Source organism: Heterodontus francisci, chromosome 2 (assembly GCF_036365525.1).
Source record: "Heterodontus francisci isolate sHetFra1 chromosome 2, sHetFra1.hap1, whole genome shotgun sequence".
Taxonomy (NCBI): Eukaryota; Metazoa; Chordata; class Chondrichthyes; order Heterodontiformes; family Heterodontidae; genus Heterodontus; species Heterodontus francisci.
In genome coordinates, this window is record NC_090372.1 from 124,470,258 (window position 1) to 124,491,666 (window position 21,409).

Here is a 21,409-nt window from a genome sequence, read left to right on the forward strand (position 1 = left end):
ATGGTAGAGGTAACGAATGGGGTGAAAATTGAGGCAGGAGGTACTGGAAAGGCTGCTGTGCTTAGCGTGGATAGTCACCTGGTCCGGATGGCTTGCACCCAATGACCAGACCACGTAGAGGCCACCAGGAGTCACTGGGCAGCCTCCTTACATGGTGGAAGGCCACCCCCGCTGCTGGTAAATGTCAAGGGCGGAAAGAGGCCCATAAGTGACCATTAATTAGCCACTTAAGGGCCTCAATTGGCCTGCGGGCGGGAAGGTCGTCCTCAGCCTTCCTCGCCCTACACTAAATTCAATGGCATTGGGAAGGCAACGGGCACTCCACCTTCCCTCAATTTTATGGGCTCCCCACCACCCTGCCAGTCCCTTGAGGTCTCATAAAATTCTGCCCATTGTATTTGACCTGGCTCTCACTTGAAGAATTCACCTTACATACATCATACACCCTCTGTTTTTGTTTCATCATATTCTCATCTCGCTCATCATCCAAGGAGCCATAGCTTTAGTTCCCCTATCATTTACTCCTGTTGAAATGGACCTAGTCTTTTCCTGAAGCATCTCCTCCTTAAAGATCAACGATTATTCCGTTGGAGATCTTCCTGTCAGTCGTTGGTTCCATTTCACCCTGGTGAGGTCCATTCTCATCCCATTAAAGTTAGTCCTCTTCCAATTTGATGTTCTACTTCAGATTGTTCCTTGCTCTTCTTCATTACTAATCTAAATCTTATGATACAATTATCACTCTTACCCAAGTGTTCCCCAACAGACACTTGGTCCACTTGGCCCACCTCATTCCCAGCATCAGATCCAGCAATGCCTCCTTCCTAGCTGAACCGAGAACATACTGGTCAAGACACACATTTCAGAAATTCCTCCTCCTCCTTTCCCTTTATTCTAACATTATCCCAGTCCATATTTGGGTAATTAAAGTCCCCCAGTATCACCACTCTATAGTTCTTGCACATTTCTGTGATTTCACTGCAGATTTGCTCCTCCATCTCTCTCTCACTATTTGGAGGCCTATACATTATCCCCAGAAGCATGATCATCCCCTTTTTACTTGTTAATTTTAACCAAATGGATCCTGTCCTTGCCCGTCAAGGATATCCTCTCTTTCCAACACTACAATGTCCTCCACCCCACCTCCATTTTTTCCTTCCCTATCTTTTCTGAACACTTTGTATCCTTGAATATTTAGCGCCAGTCCTCACCATTTTTAAGCCACATTTCCATTATTGCCACTACATCATATTTCCATATGGCTATTTGTGCTTGGAGCTTACCAACTTTAATCACCACACTTTATGCATTTGCATATATGCATTGTAAACCTGTTTTAGTATTCCTAAAAGTCCTTCTTATTCTGCTCCTATCTAATATGGCAATACTCCCTTCTCGAGTACTATCCAACACTCTCACTTGGTGCACTTTATTCCTCTTTTCTACTTCTATATACTGGTGCCCATCCCCCTGCCAATTTAGTTTAAACCCACCCCAATGACACAAGTGAACCTCCCGTGAGGATATTGGTCCCAGTTCCGTTGAGGTGCAACCCATCTCCTTTCAATAGGTGCCTCCTGCCCCAGACTGGTCCCGGTGCCCCAAGAATCTGAAGCATGCCTCAAGCAGACATTAATCCTCCCTATCTTCCTATTTCTACTCTCACTAGTGTGTGGCACTGAGAGTAATCCAAAGATTACTACCTTTGAGGTCCTACTTTTTAACTTCCTCCCTAGATCCTGACTATATGATCGTGGGCCCTCATTACTTACCCTCTCTATGTCATTGGTACCGACATGCAGCACAACTTTTGGCTCACTCCTTCCCCGTGCAGAATATTCTGCACACTCTCTGTGATGTCCTTTACCATGGTACCGGGGAGGCAACACACCATGCAGGCTCACAATGACGGTTACAGAAGCGCCTGTCTGCTCCCTTAACCATGGGATCTCCTATAACGACTGCATTTCAACTCAATGCTGTTCCCTCCTTTGCAGTCCCTTGACCCTTGCACTCCTTTAAGATGTCATCACTCCCAGCAATCTCCAAAGTGCAGATATCTCAGAGGGTTATGGGGCTGGAGGAAGTTACAGAGGTAGGGAGGAGCAGGGCCGTGGAGGGATTTGAAAACAAGGATGAGAATTTTAAAATCAAGATGTTGATTGACCGGGAGCCAATGTAAGTCAACGAGCACAGGGATGATAGGTCAATGGGACCTGATGCAAGTTAAGGACATGGGCAGCAGAGTTTTGGATGAACTCAAGTTTATGGAGGGTAGAATGTGGGTGATCAACCAGCAGTTGGAATAATCAAGTTAAGAGGTAAAAACGGCATGAGGATTTCAGCAGCAGATGAATCAAGACAGGAGCAAAGTCGGGCAATGTTATGGAAGTGGAATTAGGCAGTCTCAGTGACAGTGAGAATAAATACCTGGTCGGAGCTCACCTCGGAGTCAAATATGACACCAATGTTGTGAACAGACTGCTTTAGTCTCAGACTGTTGCCAGGGAGAATGGTGTTGCCAGGAGTTGGTAGCTCGGGAACGGTGTTTGGGGTGGGGACCAAAAACATTTGGCTTCAGTCTTCTCAATATTTAACTGGAGGAAATTTTTGCTCACCGCGTATTGGATGTCAGATAAGCAATCTGATAATTTAGCAACAGTAGAGGAGCTGATGGAGGTGGTGGTGAAGTAGAGCTGGGTCTGATCAGCATACATGTGAAAACTAGTGCTGTGCTTTTGGATGATGGTATCAAGGGGCAGCATGTAGATGAAAAATAGGACGGGACCAAGGATAGATCCTCGGGGGACACCAGTGATAATGGGTCAGGAGCAGGAAAAGAAGCCATAGCAAATAACACTTTGGCTACAATTAGATAGATAAGAATGGAACCAGGTGAGAGCAGACCCAGCCTGCTGGATGCCAGTGGAAAGTTATTGGAGGAGGATGGTTTGGTCAACCATGTCAAAGGCTGCAGACAATTCAAGAAGGGTGAGGAAGGATGGTTTACCTTTGTCACAGTCACATAGAATGTCATTTGTGACTTTGAAAAGAGCCAATTCGGTACTTTGGCAGGGGCGGAAATCTGATAGGAGGAATTCAAACATGGAGTTCCGGGAAAGATGTGAAAGTATTTGTTTTGGGAGGCGACAACATGTTCAAGGACTTTGGAGAGGGAAGGGAGGTTGAAGACAGGGAAGTGGTTTGCAAGGAAGATGCGAGTCAAGGGTTGGTTTTTTGAGAGAGCTGATGATGCCAAATTTAAAGGAGAGAAACAACAGCTGCAGAGAGAGAACCATTAACAATATCGACAAACATGGGGACCAGGAAGTAGATCTCATGGACAAGATGAGGTCAGAGAGCGCATGAGGGAAGACAAGAGAGAAACTAGAGTAGGTTGTGAGTTCAGGGCGAGGGCAGAGGGGAACTTTAGAGGAAGCTTGGCCCGGTGGGCTAGTGGAAGGGAGGGATGCGCAGAGGTGTTTGATCACATGGTCTCAATCTTAGTGATAAAGAGGTTCATGAGCTCCTTACACTTATTGTTGGAGGTAAGGGTGGAGGGACGGGGCAGAGGGGTTTAAGAAGACACTTTGCAGTACAGAAAAGAAACCGGGGTTATCTTTGCAATCCAGGATGATCCTGGAATAGTGAGCAGTTTTAGCAGACGAGAGCAGGAGCCAATAGTACTTTATGTGGTCCAGCCAGATCTATATAAAACATTATATTACTCGCCTCCCAATGGTTTGAAGAGGGAACGTGGTTGACTCCTAACTGCCCTCTGAAGTGGTTGTACCAAGCTGCTACACGCAGCAATCCAAGAAGAACACTAATAACCACCTCATCAGGGCATCTCGGGATGGGCAACCAATGGCAGCCTTGTCCACGACGCCCACATCCTGAGAATGAATTTTTTTAAAGTTCTGCAACTGTTCAGCCGAGCCACAAGCCACTCAGCATAAATCACTAGTATACCTCACCTACAAGCTATAGAACCCAAAATCATTTCCCATGTACTTCAAGTCTTTAAAATAATATTAATCAATAACAAGATAGGTATCAGCAGTCCAAAGAGAATTTCAATGTGACACAAAATAGTTGGCACATTAGACTTGCAAGGAATTGGACTAACTCAAAAATCAAATAAAATGTTAAACGTCCACCTATAAAAAAGTATAGCAATACAACTAATTCATCTGTGGAGGTTGAGGCCGGAAGTCAAGCTTTGAAGATCTGGATGCAGTGCTGCAAGAAGTTCAATGACCTCACACGAGTACGTTATCCTACCGGCTGCACCACTAGCCTCAGACACTGCTCAAATCACCACACCCCCATCTCTCAGCTACCAACAATTTCTTCAGTCAGGACTCAGATCTAACATTTATATGCTTCACTTCACCCTCACACACTTAGCACTGCTGCAAGCCTCTCACCCACATCTCACAGCTCATACACACTGCCAGCTATTCAATCATGACAACCACATCACCCAGATTGCACGACAGTCACTGTCACACTTCCCTCTCTCTTGCAGGATAAGGTGACGCACAATCGGAAGCAGGAGGAACTAATCAGAGTGGACACAAACACCTGCATATCCTGACACCCCCCCACAAGGAGGATATGGTACTGACCAGTAATGTGGCAGCCATTTCTGAGGTCGTGGCCAGCGGCGGGGCTGAAACCATTGAAGATGACGGTGTCCTCATACCTTATCCCCCTTCTCACATCACACTTCCCCGTCAACACACACTCTGTTCCATTGCCGTGATGGGACATCTGTCCTGAGCATTGCTGCATAGGGGTGGGGGTGGGGGGCGGTTCAGAGGCCATTGTCGGACTGTGTTGCTGTGGGCTCTGCAAGGGTGCGGTGTGGGTGTGCAGGGGCTGTATTGGGTTATCAAACAGCTGTGTGATGTGGTTGTTCGGCCATGCTGCTGGAATAGAGAGTGGGCCATCAGCAAGGTTGGGCTCTGAGGTCCATCAGGGACTCCACCGAGAGAATTGTCAAAAGCTCAGTTGCCAAGGCAGGGTCAAATCTGCATTGACATTGACAGCAAGCCCACAGGTCACCTTGCATGGGTCTCATACACCCTGTATTTCTCGACCCTGTTGTGGTATTTTGCAGCACAGCTGGGGCATTCTGGAGAAAGTCTCAGACTCAGGGTAAGATCAACTAAGAACTCTTTATTATTTACATAATACTATATACACTATCAACAAGCCTCCTAAGCTAGCATCCTTCATGCTGCTACCTCTTCGTCTCCTAAGCCTAAGCTCCTGTGGCGGTTACATCATCACCCTTACAGTGGGTGGGGCTGCTCTCACTGACTTCAGCATTAATCCTTTACATCCTTAGACTACATCTCCCCGCAAGTCTTTATCTAACATTTTCTCAAACATATGTACATACTTGACTTATCTACTACTCTCTCTTCCTCCCTGTCTCTGACTTCACAGATTTAATCTGTTAGGAGGAGTGACAACTTTCCACCTCACCATTCAACTGTGGATATCTCAGTGACCTTGTGAGATGTTCGTCACCAACTGAGTAAAACATTCATTTGCAAACTGTGATCCTTCGTCTGACAACATTTCATCAGGGATGTCATGTGTCACAAAGATATCTTGAAGAATTCAGATAAGTGTGTCTGTTGTCATAGAATACAATCTTCTCACTTATATCCACCTTGAGAAGTAATCAATGATGATTATGTATGACTTCCCACTGAACATGAATAAATCCATACCTAGCTTTTACCAAGGTTTGGTTGGAAATTGAATAGTTAACCGAGGTTCATACTGTTCTGGTCTCTGTATCACGCAAATCTGACAGTTCTGGGTCATGTTCTCTATGTCCTTAAATATCCCAGGCCACCATACTGAAGATTGTGCTCTCTCTCTGCACCTGGTCATTTTCAATGGCCGAGGTGTAGACGATCTAAGATCTCTGATCTCAGTGAACTAGGAATGACTAGTCTGTCATTGTAAACTAACAAGCCGCCGATAATGGTAAAGTATTTCCTATACTGCATAGAATGTTTTCATTGTTCTCCCACCTGGACACCTGTGGCCACCCTTGCGTGCAATACTGCCTTATGCAAATGCATTCTTCATCGCTTTTTTGGGTTTGACGTATTTCTTGCAACTTCTGTGTGCTTGCTAGCCAATTTTGTGCTGTTCGTTGCGAATATGATTCTACCTCGCATACAAAATTCACATCTTGCTATGTTGGATAGTCTACCATCGCCCTAGATAGCACATTGACTGGCGTTTGCAACTTTCCTTGGACGTATACTGTCTCATATATATATCTCATCAACCTTAAACAAAATCTTTGTATTCGTGGAGGCATTTTCGGAATCTCCTTTTTGTCTAACAAAGATACCAAAGGTTTATGGTCTGTCTCATTGACGACACTCAATCCAATTATGTAGTCAGAAAATGTTCCACATGCCCATATGACAGCTAGCACTTCCTTTTCTATGACCGCATACCATGTCTCTTTGGTTCTCTATGGGAACCATCAGGTTGCTCCTGAAAAAGAACTGCCCCTAGCCCAGTTGAGGAGGCATCTCTTGCTATCGTTGTAGGTAGTGTAGGGTTGTAGTGTGCCAAGATGTCTGATGGTATAAGCATCTTTTTAATCCTCTGGATTGCTTGTTCTTGTGGGAATTCCAACAGCACGCTTGCTGTTTTTTAAGAAGTTGTATCAGTGGTTCAGTTATCTGTGCTAAGTTAAGTAGAAACTTTGCTAATTGGTTTACCATTCCCAGGAATCTATAAAGCTGCTGAACGGTTGTAGGCGTAGGAAATTCTGTAATGGCCTGTGTCTTCTGTGGATCTGCCATTGTACCTTCGCTGCTCACTATGTTGTTCAAGAAATGTATTGAGTTTTTGGAAAATTCACACTTCTCGTTCAGAGTTAGTCCTGCTTCTTGAAGTCACTGTAGAACCGCTCGAACTCTTTGGTCATGTTCCTCTACTGACTGCCCATGTATCAAGATGTCATCCATGTGACAAATAACTCCTTGGAACCCTTCTAAGATGTTAGACATGGATCTTTGGAAGATCTCTGGTGCAGAAGTTATTGCAAATGGTAACCTATTGAAGCAAAACCTCCCGAAAGGTGTTATTAATGTGGTTAGTAATCTTGCAGTCTCATCTAGGGGTACCTGCAAAACCCACTATTGACATCGAGTTTTGTAAACATGGTGTTCTGAGAGAGTTTCACTAAGCTATCATCAACTGTGGACATTGGGTGAATCATATGTGCAACTGCTTTGTTGAGCTGTGTTAAATCTACATGAATACACAGAGTTCCATTTTGTTTTGGGACAGGAACCATGGCCAAACACCACTCCATTGGTTGTGTTACAGGAGCGATAACCCCCCACTCTTGTCATCTCTTCCAATTGGTCTTGAAGTGTGTTTAAGAATAGATGAGGTATCTTTCTGGGTATAATGATACACACTGGCCTGGCCCCTTCCTTAAGTGGGATTCTATACTCTGTCTTGAGTCTTCTGAGACCTGTAAACAGAACCACAGAACCATAGAAAAGTTATGGCACAGAAAGAGGCCATTCAGCCCACCGTGTCTCTGCCAGCGAATTCCAGACACCCACCACCCTCTGGGTGAAAAAGTTTTTCCTCATGTCCACTCTAATGCTTCTACCAATTACCTTAAATCGGTGCCCCCTAGTAATTGACCTCTCCACTAGGGGAAACAGGTCCTTCCTGTCTACTCTATCTAGGCCCCTCATAATTTTGTACACCTCAATTAAGTCACCCCTCAGCCTCCTCTGTTCTAAGAAAACATCCCTCGCCTGTCCAATCTTTCCTCATAGCTGCAATTTTCCAGCCCTGGCAACATTCTTGTAAATCTCCTCTGTACTCTCTCCAGGGCAATTATGTCCTTCCTGTAATGTGGTGACCAGAGCCCTACACAGCTGTGGGCTAACCAGTGTTTTATACAGTTCCAGCATTACATCCCTGCTTTTGTGTTCTATACCTCGGCCAATAAAGGAAAGCATTCCATATGCCTTCTTCACCACTCTATCTACCTGTCCTGCCACCTTCAGGGACCTATGGACATGCACTCCAAAGTCTGTCATTTCCTCTACCCCTCTCAATATCTTCCTGTTTATTGTGTATTCCCTCGCTTTGTTTGCCCTCCCCAAATGCATTACCCCACACTTTTCCGGATTGAATTCCATTTGCCACTTTTCCGCCCACTCAACCAAACCATTGATACCATTCTGGAGTCTACAGCTATCCTCTTCACTATCAACTACATGACCAATTTTTGTGTCATCTGCAGATTTCCCAATCATGCCTCCCACATTTAAGTCCAAATCATTAATATATACCACAAACAACAAGGGACCCAACACTGAGCCCTATGGAACGCCACTTGAAACCGCTTTCCATTTGCAAAAACATCCATCAACCATTACCCTTTGTTTCCTGTCACTGAGCCAATAATGGATTCAACTTGCCACATTCCTCTCAATCCCACGGGCTTTTACTTTTCTGACCAGTCTGCCATGTGGGACCTTGTCAAATGCCTTACAAAAATCCATGTAGACAACATCCACTGCACTACCCTCATCAATCCTCCTTGTTACTTCCTCAAAAAATTCAATTCAGTTAGTAAGACACGACCTTCCCTTAACAAATCCATGCAGACTATCCCTGATTAATCCGTGCCTTTCTAAGTGACAGTTTATCCTATCTCTCAGAATTGATTCTAATAATTTGCCCACCACTGAGATCAGACTGACCGGCCTATAATTATTTGGCCTATCCCTTGCACCCTTTTTAAACAATGGTACAACATTCGCAGACCTCAAATCCTCTGGTACCTCGCCTGTATTTAGTGAAGATTTGAAAATGATCCTCAGAGCATTGGCTATTTCCTCCCTGGCTTCCTTTAACAGCCTGGGATACAATCCATCCGGCCCTGGTGACTTATCCACTTTCAAGAATGCCAGATCTTCTAGCACTTCATCTCTCATTATACTTACCATATCTAATATTTCACACTCCTCCTCTTTAACTACAATGTCTGCATGATCCCTCTCCTTTGTGAAAACAGAGACAAAGTACTCATTAAGAACACAGCCCACATCTTCTGCAACCACGCATAAGTTACCCTGTACATCTCTGATAGGCCGTACTCTTTCTTTAGTTATCCTCTTGCTCTTAATGTACTGATGAAACATCTTTGGGTTTTTCTTGATTTACCTGCCAATATTTTTTTATATCCTCTCTTTGCTTTCATAATTTTCTTTTTTATTTCACCCCTGCACTTTCTATACCCCTGTAGACTTTCAAAAGTATTAAGTTTTTTGTGACTGTCATAAGCTTTCTTTTTTTGCTTTATCTTACCCTGTAAGCTTCTAGATAACCCAGGGAGGGGGCTCTAGATTTGGAAGTACCACTCTTTTTCTTTGTGGGGACATGTCTACACTGTGTCCAAAGAATCTCGCTTTTGAATGCCTCCCACTGACTTACCACTGATTTTCCTTCAACTGTACCCAGTCCACTTTTACCAGATCACCTCTCAGCTTCGTAAAATTTGCCTTCCCCCAATTTAGAACTTTTACTCCTGTTCTATCTTTGTCCTTTTCCATAATAATGCTAAATCTAACTGTATTATGGTCACTGTCTCCAATATGGTCACCCACTGTGACTTCATCCACTTGCCCAACTTCATTTCCTCAGACTAAAACTAGAATTGCGCCCCCTCTCGTTGGGCTTATGTGCTGGCTAAAAAAGTTCTCTTGAATGCAGTTCAAGAGTTTTGTGCCCTTTGTGCTCTTCACGCTGTTTGTATTCTAGTTGATATTAGGGTAGTTGAAAACCCCAACTATTATTGCCCTATTGTTTTTGCACACAGAAATTTGGCTACATACTTGTTCTTCTATCTCCCTCTCACTATCTGAGGGTCTATAGTACACTCCTAGTACTGTGGCTGCCCCGTTTTTATTTCTGAGCTCCACTCATATGGCCTCATTTGATGATTCATTTAACCTATCATCCCTCCTCACAGCTGTAATTGATCCTTTAACCAATAATGCTACACCCCCTCCTTTTTTATCACCCTCTCCATCCTGCCTGAAAACTCTATCCAGGGATGTTGAGCTGCCATTTTTGCTCCTCTTCAAACCAAGTTTCCGTTATAGCAATGATATCATGCTGCCATGTGTGCCCTCAGCTCATCGGCTTTATTTGCTATATTCCTTGCATTTAAATAACACTGCCTTATTCCTGTGCTGTACACCTTTTACCTTTGCTTCTTATGTCTTTCAGTCACTCGCTAATTTTCTGCCTCCCGTTCCCTGCTCTGAATTTGTGCTATCTGAAACTGCCCTCAGGTTCCCATCCCCCTAATAATCTAGTTTAAACGATCCCCAACAGCACTAGCAAACCTTCCTGCAAGGATATTCGTCCCGGTCCTGTCCCGGTCCAGCTTCGGGTATTCTGCTTGAAAGTGACTGTTCACCTGTTTTTGCTTGACTTCTTCAATCTTCTTGATCAAATGCAGGTCTAAGCATGCTTTTCTACCCAGTAAGGAAAATTTTTGATCATGCAAGACATGTAAAGTTTCCATAATTTGTCTCTCTCTATATTGGAGAGTCACTTGAAGTTTACTTTACTTTTAGTTGTGTCCCGCCTGGACCATGCAACTGTGTATCCACTGGTTGTAGGCAATGTCTCATCAACCATGGCTCTTGGTCTGACAGAACTGTGATACTAGCACCTGTGTCCAGTTTAAAATTCATAAGATGTCCATTTACGTAGATGTCCGCCGTCCGGAATCCTTGGTCTGGGTCCTTAATTTCTCCTAGGAAATCTCCTGGTATTTGTCTTCTGGATATTAATGCACTTGATTCACTGCTCTTTGCGTGAAGGTCCTCTGCTTTGCAGTCTTGCACAAAGAAATTTTACTGTGGCACATTTTCCCATAATGTCCAGTCTTTTTACAATTGTAACACTCGGCTTTACTTGCTGGACACTGCTCCCGCCTGTAGGTCTTACTGGTTCCACAATGTTGTTAGGGTTTCCCAGTGTCATGCACCTTCTCACTTGTGTGTGTCTTCTTTTCCACAAAATGCTTCTCTGACTTTGTCTTCATAAACTGTAGTCATTGGACTTCTTCTCATCCACGGCTTGTCTTCAGCCTACAGAATGGCCCTATTTTGTTTGAATGCTTCAGCCTGTCTTACAATCTGAATGGCTTTTTCGAGTTTAAGGTCCTCTTTCGACTGCAAAAGATCTGACAAGGATTCATCAGTTATGCCGACAATTTTATTAGTTGTGCTTTAATTCACCGTATTCGCATCCCTCTGCCAATCTGTACAGATCATTTATAGAAGAGTCTATGGATTTGCCTATCTTCTGCACCCACTTGTTAAATTTGGCTCTTTCAAGGATCTTATTGCTGCGAAGATTGAAAAATTTATCAAAAACTTGAAGAACATCTTCAAATTTATCAGAAGCCTCGTTTATCCCTTGCCACACTATCACATCATCCACAATTGCTCCTATTGAATATAAAAGGGTATTCACTTGTTCTACTTCTGATTTGGAACGGAGTTGGGAAGCAATCCTAAATCTTAGGAATCTTTTCCTCCATAGTGACCAATTTTGTACCCGATTGGGTCCTTCTTGATCGTGGAAACATTCAAGCATTCCAAATTTCAAATCTATTGCTATCCTTGCTTTTGCAAGGCTTTCTAGGGTGTTACCCTTTGTTTTTAAATCTTTCAATCTTGCATGGAGGTTTTTGCGGTATTTTTGTGGATTTCCCATGCTTTCCGACCTTTCCCACACTTTCTCTCCACGTCTGGCTGAGCAATGGCTGCTGACTCCGCCCGACTCTCGCGTGGCCTTTTCGCCCGAGATCGACTTCTCTGCCTGTGTTTTTGACCCAGTGCACTGTTAACCGTTGATGGCCCCTTTCAAAATCTCTCACCCAATCCTGGACCATCGTCCAGCGCTGAAAGTCAGACCCGATCGCTGGACCTGGACGTCCCGTTGCAGACCCCCACACTTCTCTGGTGCAATCTGAGAGGCCGCAGGGCTGTCTGACCGACTGTTCGGGTCTTCTATGGCTACAGAGCAGCTCTTGAGTTTGTTGCAGTCCCCCGACTAGATTTGCTGTTCTCCTGGCACTACTCCACGAGGTAAGGAGATCTTCAAATTTTCCTGGTCGTTTTAACCAGTGCCACCATATTGTGTGTTGTTGTTGAATTTTGTACCGTAGCTGTGGCATTCTGGAGGAAGTCCCAGACTCAGGACAAGGTCAACTGAGAACTCTTAATTATTTTCATAATACTATATACACTCTCATCAAGCCTTTGTGCTGCTACCTATTCTTCTCCCAAGCCTAACCTCAAGTGACTGTTGTGGGAGGGGTTGCTCTCACTGTCTTCAGCATTAACCCTTTACATCTTTATACTACATACCCTTTTGGTGTGATGAGGCACCTACAATTGAGGGAAGGCCAAGAGGCAGCTGCGTCTGTCTGTTCCAGGCTAAGAAGGGCCCACTAGCACGGCGCACTAATAAAATCCAGCCCATAGTGTTTGATACATTTGTGTTGAGGACCCAATAACACAACAGCCTTGTCCTAGCATCAGATGTCAACTGCTGTTGGGAAAGGAGTAATCCACACCACAGTGATCAAGTAGATCTTTGTAGGCAGATTTCTTTGAGGTCAGCAGCGAGCACTATTGCTTCTCTGCTGACTGCAAAATCCAGCCTTATGTATCTGTCACAGCATAAAAAGAATTTTTAAATGTTCTGTACACTTAATTTTATCTTATGATCAGTAATAAAGTGTACTCCACCTCAATATTCATAAATATTCCAAAACTGTGCATTTTTTGGCACTGAACATAATGTAAAGTGAAACAAGGCAAGTCTCAGACAAGTAATGATTGGTAATATATACTTTGTTCCATTCTAGAATTGGCCTTTATAGCCACTCCAGGCGCTGCTTCACAAACCACTGACCACCATTGTCTGGAGGCCAAAGAAGAAGACTTTGTTCCATTAGACATACATTTAATTGCTCAGATAATTGGGAAAAACAACAAGATTTTCATCAGCAATAAATTGTAATGGTACAAAACACACAGGCCTTGTCCAATTTCACCTGCAACAACTTGTTCTAGTGAGAAATTCTATGGGATAGGAACATAGGAAGTCAGGAAGATAGGAACAGGAGTAGGCCATTTAGCCCCTCGAGCCTGTTCCGCCATTCAATGACATCATGGCTGATCCGCAGCCTACTCCATATACCTGCCTTTGGCCCATATCCCTTACTATCTTTGCTTAACAAAAATCTATTTATCTCAGATTTAAAATTAACAACTGTTCTAGCTTCAACTGCTGTTGGTGGGAGAGAGTTCCAAACCTCTACCACCCTTTGCGTGAAGAAGTGCTTCCTAACATCTCTCCTGAATGGTCTAGTCCTAATTTTTAGACTATGCCCCCTAGTTTTAGAATCTCCAACCAGTGGAAATAGTTTATCTTTATCTAGCCTGTCTTTTCCTGTTAATATCTTGAAGACTTCGATCAGATCACCCCTTAACCTTCTAAATTCGAGCGAAAACAGGCCTAATTTGTGTAATCTCTCCTCGTAACTTAACCCCTGTAGTCCAGGTATCATTCTTGTAAACCTACGTTGCACTCCCTCCAAGGCCAATATATCCTTCCTAAGGTGTGGTGCCCAGAACTGCTCACAGTACTCCAAGTGGGGTCTAACCAGGGTTTTGTACAGCTGCAGCATAACCTCTGTGTCTTTATACGCCAGTCCTCTAGATATAAAGGCAAGCATTCCATTAGCCTTTTTGATTATTTTCTGCACTTGCTTGTGGCATTGTAAAGATCTCTGCACCTGAACCCCAAGTCTCTTTGGACATCCACTGTACTTAACCTCTTCCCATTTAGAAAGTACCCTGCTCTATCCTTTTTTGGTCCAAAATGGATAGTTTCACACTTGCCCGCATTGAAATCCATCTGCCACAGTTTTGCCCACTCATCTAGTCTGTCAATATCCCTTTGCAATTTTATGCTCTCATCTAGACTGTCTACAATGCCGCCTAACTTTGTATCATCAGCAAATTCGGATATATGACTTACTATGCCATCATCCAAGTCGTTAATGAATAATGTGAATAATTGAGGCCCCAACACAGGCCCCTGTGGGACACCACTAGTCACATCCTGCCAATAAGAGTACTTACCCATTATCCCCACGCTCTGTCGCCTACCACTCAACCAACTTCCTAACCATGTCAATAATTTGTCCTCAACTCCATGGGCTTCTACTTTAGTTAACAGTCTCTTATGTGGGACTTTATCAAATGCCTTCAGGAAGTCCATATAAATAACATCCATAGACATTCCCCTGTCCACAACCTTAGTCACCTCTTCAAAAAATTCAATGAGATTTGTCAGGCATGACCTTCCCGTCATGAATCCATGCTGGCTGTCCCTGATTAACTGAAATTTTTCTAGGTGTTCAGTCACCCTATCCTTGATAATGGACTCCAGCAACTTGCCCACCACAGATGTCAGGCTAACTGGTCTGTAACTTTCTTGGTTCCCCCTTTCACCCTTCTTAAAAAGTGGAATGATATGTGCAACTTGCCAATCCAGAGGGACCACTCCTGAATCTAAGGAACTCTGAAAGACTATAGTTAGGGCATCTACAATGTGTTCCCCTACTTCCTTTAACACCCTCGGGTAGAAACCATCAGGTCCTGGGGATTTCTCACTCTTTAGTTCCATTAATTTCCTTGTTACTGATGTTTTACTTACGTTAATTGTATTAAGTCCCTGTCCCCTATCGGCTATTAATTTTTTCAGGACTTCCGGCAAGTTATCCTCCTTTTCAACTGTAAATACTGAGGCAAAGTACTAAGATATAAGATTACATTGTGGTGACTCAAATAAGAATTTCGACTTCCAGAATTGCAGAAGTCATCCTCCATCATATAATGCCTGCACTGTAAAGGTCTGAGATATATTGTGATTGCCCTTGATGCTAACTGATTGGAAAATGATCTCTTGTAACAAATGTATTGATATCTATATGGGGCCAAGGATGGTGAACCTAGCATTAACCTGATTAAATACTGTAGAGCTAATATGAGGAATAGGGGTGAGACAAGCTCTTTGCTCTCTGTAAAGGATGGACAAGTTGTAGTATGATTTCTTCTGTAGATAATACGTAGGGTGAAGCAATATATGACAAAGAGTAAAGCCAGAGCTGGTTTGAAATTTGATGTAGTATAACCTGAAATATGGGAGACACAAGTATCTCTCGCCAATATAGAACTTTCTTCTGATGATCCAAGTCTACTCTCTCCCCAAAGATTACAGAACTGAAAACTCACAGCAATTTAAATACATTGCTTCCCATAGAGGGAGTGAAAAAAATGTTATACTTTGGAACAATGGCTATGTTAGTGATCTTAGCATTGTTTCAGATTACAAAAGTCTCATTTTCTTAGAAACTATTCCAAAATACAGATATTGCAAAGCAACAATTTTGTTACATCACAAAACAACTTTACACAAACGTGTGACAAAACTCTCAAGGATTTTTAAAATCATGGCTCCATGCATGTATTTGTGCCTTGATCTGTGAAAATATCAATTGACTCATGCTGTGAATCACAAAGGAGAAAGATAGTGATGAATGAGCTGACTGATGTGACTCATATCTTTAGTGAATTCAGTTTACCTTTTCCATTTCCCCTCATTGAAAATCCACTAAAATCTTGAAGCATATTTCAAAAGGTATAAAGCTATCAGTCATCTTTTAAACTAAATAAATCTATATGCTCTGCATTATTTGACATTTAAGCCATAGCAAAAGACTGGTAATAAAGAACAACTTGCTGATAAGAGAATTCAATGGTCCCAGCCAATTAACTCAGTTTGTCAAAACCAGAAGTCAATATGTTGTATTATTTTATGAAATATATTATGGCAGACTACTGAAAATATTACAAAGCTCTATAGTGGGGGATGGGGGACAGAGCTAAGATTCCATGATTTTTGTTGTGTTTTATCCATGAAATGTGCAACATAATGAACAATAAACACTACAAAGAAATCTCTATTTCATATTTCTCAAAATATTGTTTGTTCCTTTTCATAATCCATAATATTACATATGGATCTTGGACACATAAAAATAGTTTATTACCCAGTTTCAAGTGGTTGCGGTAGATTATAAAGCCCAACACCAAGTCAGGTATAGCAACTGCATCTTTGCAATGTTACTCTGTCATGCACCAAATTGTTAGGCTACATCAATTATATTCAGCTCTGCTTTAGGAGATAACTCTGTCGTGCTGTTTATTGAAACACATTTGTCATTTACAGTTATATTTTTTAAAGAGTCAACTATTCAACTGGCATATTAAAAAATATGAGAAAATATACTTTTAACCAGTTGCAATGGCTTCCTAATAAAAGAATTCACAAAACAATGCTTATTCCAACCATTATTAGAAAGATTGTTTGATGCAGTTAATATTTATGTCAAATATGAACTTCTTAATACAATATATGCCATCAGGTTATTTAATTTTGTAAAGTGCAAGAAATTCTCAACAGACACACATGAAAATTTCTGGATATACTCAGCAGGTCAGGCAGCATCTGTGGAGAGAGAAGAACATTTAACTTTTCAGGTCTAATGACCTGAATGACATAAGGTCATCGACCTGAAACATTGGGCTGGATTTTACCAGCCCATTGACGCCATGGGTCATGGCTGGGAGGCCTGTAAAATGCCAGTGGGAGCCACCCGCCATGACCCACGATGCCAAGAAGGCCCCGCCGGATATGAGTGGTGTGGCAAGGTCTCGGTGCGAACCCACCTGCCGCCAAGCGGCGGGGCCTTCATTAAAATATGTAATTAAATGTAATTAAAATGCAGATTAACCTACCTGCTGCCGCCGGCCATCCGACACCGATTTTACAGTCATCTGCCACAACTCGTGTGCCTTCGGAACTCCATACAGAGTTCCAAGGCGACACACTGGTGGGAGGAGGGAGGAATAAAATTATCGGGGGTGGGGGGGTGCGGGAAGCGTGGAAAACCTTTTTCACTGGATGTGTGGATGGTGGGAAGGGGTTTAGGGTCAAAGGGAATAAAATTTTGGGGGGAAAGGTCATTACTGATAACTAATTTTTTGGGGCGAACATTGAGGGAGTTGGAGCGGGGATTGCAGGTGTGGACAAATCTTAATTCAAATTTTCATTGAACCGGCACCTTTAAAAAATGTAAATTTCTCCTGAAGGGCTGGAAGCCCTTTACAAATGGCGCCAGTGCCTGTGCAGTGGTGCCCTTTGCCATTGCCGTGGAGGCGGCAGCCGCCTCCTCTACATCATCGGGGGCGGCCACTCCACCCCTCCATTTAAATGAGCCCCCGCGTGTAATATCACGGGGACTCGGTGGTGGCACTTCCGTGTCGGTCGGCCGCCGACTTCAGAGCACGTCGTGCTTATAAAATTCAGCCCATTAACTCTGCTTCTCTCTCCACGGATGCTGCCAGACCTACTGAGTATTTCTATCATTTTCTGCTTTCATTTCAGATTTTCAGCAAGAGCAATATTTTGCTTTTACATTAATTTCTAACATTCCTACTTCATCGATAGTACACACTATCCACATCTTATAAAACTATTGAACAAATTTGTTTAAAGAAAAATGAAATTATGAACAGTATGAAGCAAGAAATATCTATACATGGGCACAGGGTTTCTTGTCTTAGTTATTTGACAGTGATGGATAACAATGCAAACGTAATGAATGCACATTTAAACAACTTGCCAAATTAATTATTTAAAATATTGTAAATGTCAATGTATTACTATCAACATTCACCAAATTGGGTAATCAAAACATGCTAATCAAGACAGCAAAATTATTTATACTTGCTTTGATCACTCACTGTTCAAGTTTATCAAATATTAAGGAAACAATCTAAAAATAATAGACTTACGGCAGATTTTATCAGCAAAATAAAGTACCCCGTGGCTGTAGAAAATCAAAGAGCTAGACTTGTACTTGGAAGGCATTTGGTTACTCTCATATTTAGCGAGAGATTCAATTCTAATTCGATCTACAAAGAAGTAAACTGTCTACTTGATGAAGTTGTTATCCACCAATCTTCAAATAACTGATAGTAAACATTTCAAAAGGTGTAGCTGTGACATTTACTCTATTGTGCTGAGACAGATGTATGGAAAAAATTAAATCAGGACATCACAGTGTACTAACTGATCCAAATTGCAACCTGTTTCAGCACAAAATTGAATCTTAATGCTACAGAGCGTTCAGCCATACAACAATGCTGCCAGAACATTTTGAACAATTGGCTTCTTCCAGCACTGTACTGATAAGGTGATTGCTTCCAGAATAAAAATGTTGTTGAGTAGTCATATAGAAAACCTCAGCAAATTGGAATTTTCCAAAGAAAAGAGTTGTTGAAAGTTGACTTCCAAATGCAAGACTGTTTATTGTAAGTTCCAATCTATTATTCATATCAAACTACAGATAATTATTGTGTCTGACAAATCTATCTTAAGAATTCTACATATTTTTATCAAACATTAACTGTCACACCCTCTTCTACTGATACTATGGAATACAACTTCAGAAATTATTGCTATTACATAAACAAGTATTGCATGCTGCAGCTCGAATAATTTCTGGTTGAATTTCTGAGCTGTTTGATGGGGATAATAAAGAATAAACTTTTCAAAAATAACAGAATATGAAGATATAATTATACAAGATCGACTTACAAGATGAAACAGGAAATGCACTGGTAAAGATTAAAAACCAACTGTCATCCCTCCCTATAAACTACAGCAAACTGGATTCTAAATATATATATTTTCTTATTCCTTAGCTTGATAACCTCTTTTTTATTTCAATTCTTTAAAATGAAGTTGAAATGCTCCAACGAAGTAGCAGATTACATTCTTGGCTAAAATACAAATCAAAGCATTATTACCCACCAACATAAATAATTAATCATATATATGCTACTGAATATACAATGTGTCACTTTTAACAGCTAAACCGAATACTTGCACCTCATTAAACATAAACAAAAGCTGCACAAAATGTGTCCTACACACACTTCAGGCAAAGCAGTTTAAATTACTGATCAACGTATGTTAAATATAGTGTCGAGATAGATTTGGTGTAAGTGTCAATGTCTTATATAGATTTTGGCTTTTGTTCGAGCGGCTCTTTCTCATCGTATTCAACAGCGCCCCCAAATGGCGAACATGTCCAATTTCAATTCTTGGTTCCGAACACGCGAATCTGATGTCGATTACTGTACATCCAATAAATAATATGATCCCAGCAGAACATTATCTATTGTATAGCTGTAGTTAATAAACTATTAAAATAAATGCTTATTACTTTAAAAGTGCACTACTCTGTATCAGAGAATTACAGAAAGCATGGGCATTAACTATCAAGCTGGAAAAAATAATCTCACTGAAGGAGCATTTAATATTATTACTAATGACAGTAATAATTGTGTTGGCACTCCACCACAAGAGCTCGAAAATTAGACTGAACGCACAAGTGCAAGGGTCGCAGCCGATTGCTCTGATCAACACTAGTACTGAGAGAATCTTTCGCTTGATTCACGAAAGGTCGCATCCCGATTTAAACATTCGACACAGAAAAGTAGAAGGGGGTTAAACTTTTTTCCCCTTAGGTGAGAAAGGATATAAACGTCTGAATGCAAAAAGGATGCATCTTCTTTAGAGATCGGAATTTGTATAAAATACTTAGATTATTTCAAATCACCTTTAAACTCCATAAATATAACTGCACAAGGCACTGTTCACTTTTGGGAAAGGAAACGAACTAGTTCTGCATTTTAGTGATCTAGTCAATAAATCTGTATTTTGAAGTAAAGAGCACCTGCCCTTTGTATTCTCCAGCAATTCGTTTCAACTTCCACTTTAGAATTAAAACCCCAACTCTAGTACGAACTAACCAATATAGTTCACAACATTATTTATATGAATGTTTCTTTATATGAGAATAACATTGTTTAAATTAAACCAATTCATAATAGAATTACAATATCCAGGACAACATCAGATCTATTTTTGTGTGTTTTTATCTATAAATAACAAACCTAGCAGCCACCGAATGTGATCAGATTGCACACGTTTACGCGGAGACTTTACGTTGCGTTATTGTTGCAGAACTTCCCCACATAATACAAGCAGCTCAAAGTAGCTTTTGCAAAATAATTGCGTAATTTAAATAAACACACGCTCGACTCACCGAATAAATACTCCAACTTTCCAAACGCATCTAGTTATTAGGATATAACGCAAGCAAAATCCGCCGGAAGGTAAAACTTGCTGAGGAGTTTGAAGTAGTTGCAATCACTGCTTGCAGTGCCTCTGCTGCTCTCCCTCTGTACCTCACAGCTTCTCTCTCCTTCTCTCATACCAGCTCTGTGTTCTCTGCTTGTAGTAAGGAGGACGCCCCACGCTATTAAATGGTGCCGTCCCAAAAAAGGGGTGACTCAGTCACATAAATCAAAGTCAAAGCATTTACAACACCAGTGCCGCTTATATCTAGAAAATTATGTGTAATTTTCACCTCGATGAATATCATACGCATCGCGAAATTTCAGGTAGGTTTCCTGTTGCTAACAAATAGTCCGATACCCACCTCTCGTTCCTGTGTGATTCGGATCTGTCCCCCGCAGCTTTGGTTAGCACATTCCAGCAGTTTGCTGCTTCTAAGACGTGGCATTGCTCAGTCCCAGACTAATTCAGCAGTTTCCACAGGTACTGTTAATCAAAGTATACTTGGAAAATATGTATATAACCTCGGGTAACTTTTAATAATTATAAAATAATGTAGCTATTATATTTACATGATGATGCTGTAATTCAGCTGATAGTTTAACAATGGTCATACCGTTGCATTTAAACATCTGGAAAGTTTTGCTTTGATGGGATGTAATTTTTTCTTTTCCTTTTGGATGGTTTATTATTGCGATCCACTATTCTAACGATTATCCTGAGTATTTTATATGTCTATAATTCTATTCGTGTTAAATATCAATTTCTGAAACAATAATTGAAACCAGATGGTGTTCAACGATTTTTCAAAACTTCACAAAGAAAATTAGAGCAAGCTTTACAGAATAAGTTAGGCTATATTTTTCTCCATTGGTAAACTGACTATCTGAATTTGCATTTGCTAACCATTTGAAGTATATGTAAAAAGTTTTAATGTGACAGCTAGCTTCAAAGAAGTCATACCAATTGGTACTAAAATGGGAATTTAATCTCTCGGAATCACTTCTTCGACGGGTGGCCG

At 41.7% G+C, this 21,409-nt stretch overlaps 1 protein-coding gene across 2 annotated transcripts in view; it reads right to left on the bottom strand.

Moving 5' to 3' along the window:
• The window catches only part of sema5a (sema domain, seven thrombospondin repeats (type 1 and type 1-like), transmembrane domain (TM) and short cytoplasmic domain, (semaphorin) 5A), a 333,948-nt gene extending 313,438 nt beyond the window's left edge, over window positions 1–20,510 (bottom strand). For both annotated transcript variants that reach the window (XM_068010212.1, XM_068010220.1), the window contains exon 1: window positions 20,357–20,510. The gene's annotated coding sequence lies outside the window, so the exon portion shown is untranslated. The remainder of the gene's footprint in view (window positions 1–20,356) is intronic.
• Window positions 20,511–21,409: the final 899 nt, after the last annotated feature.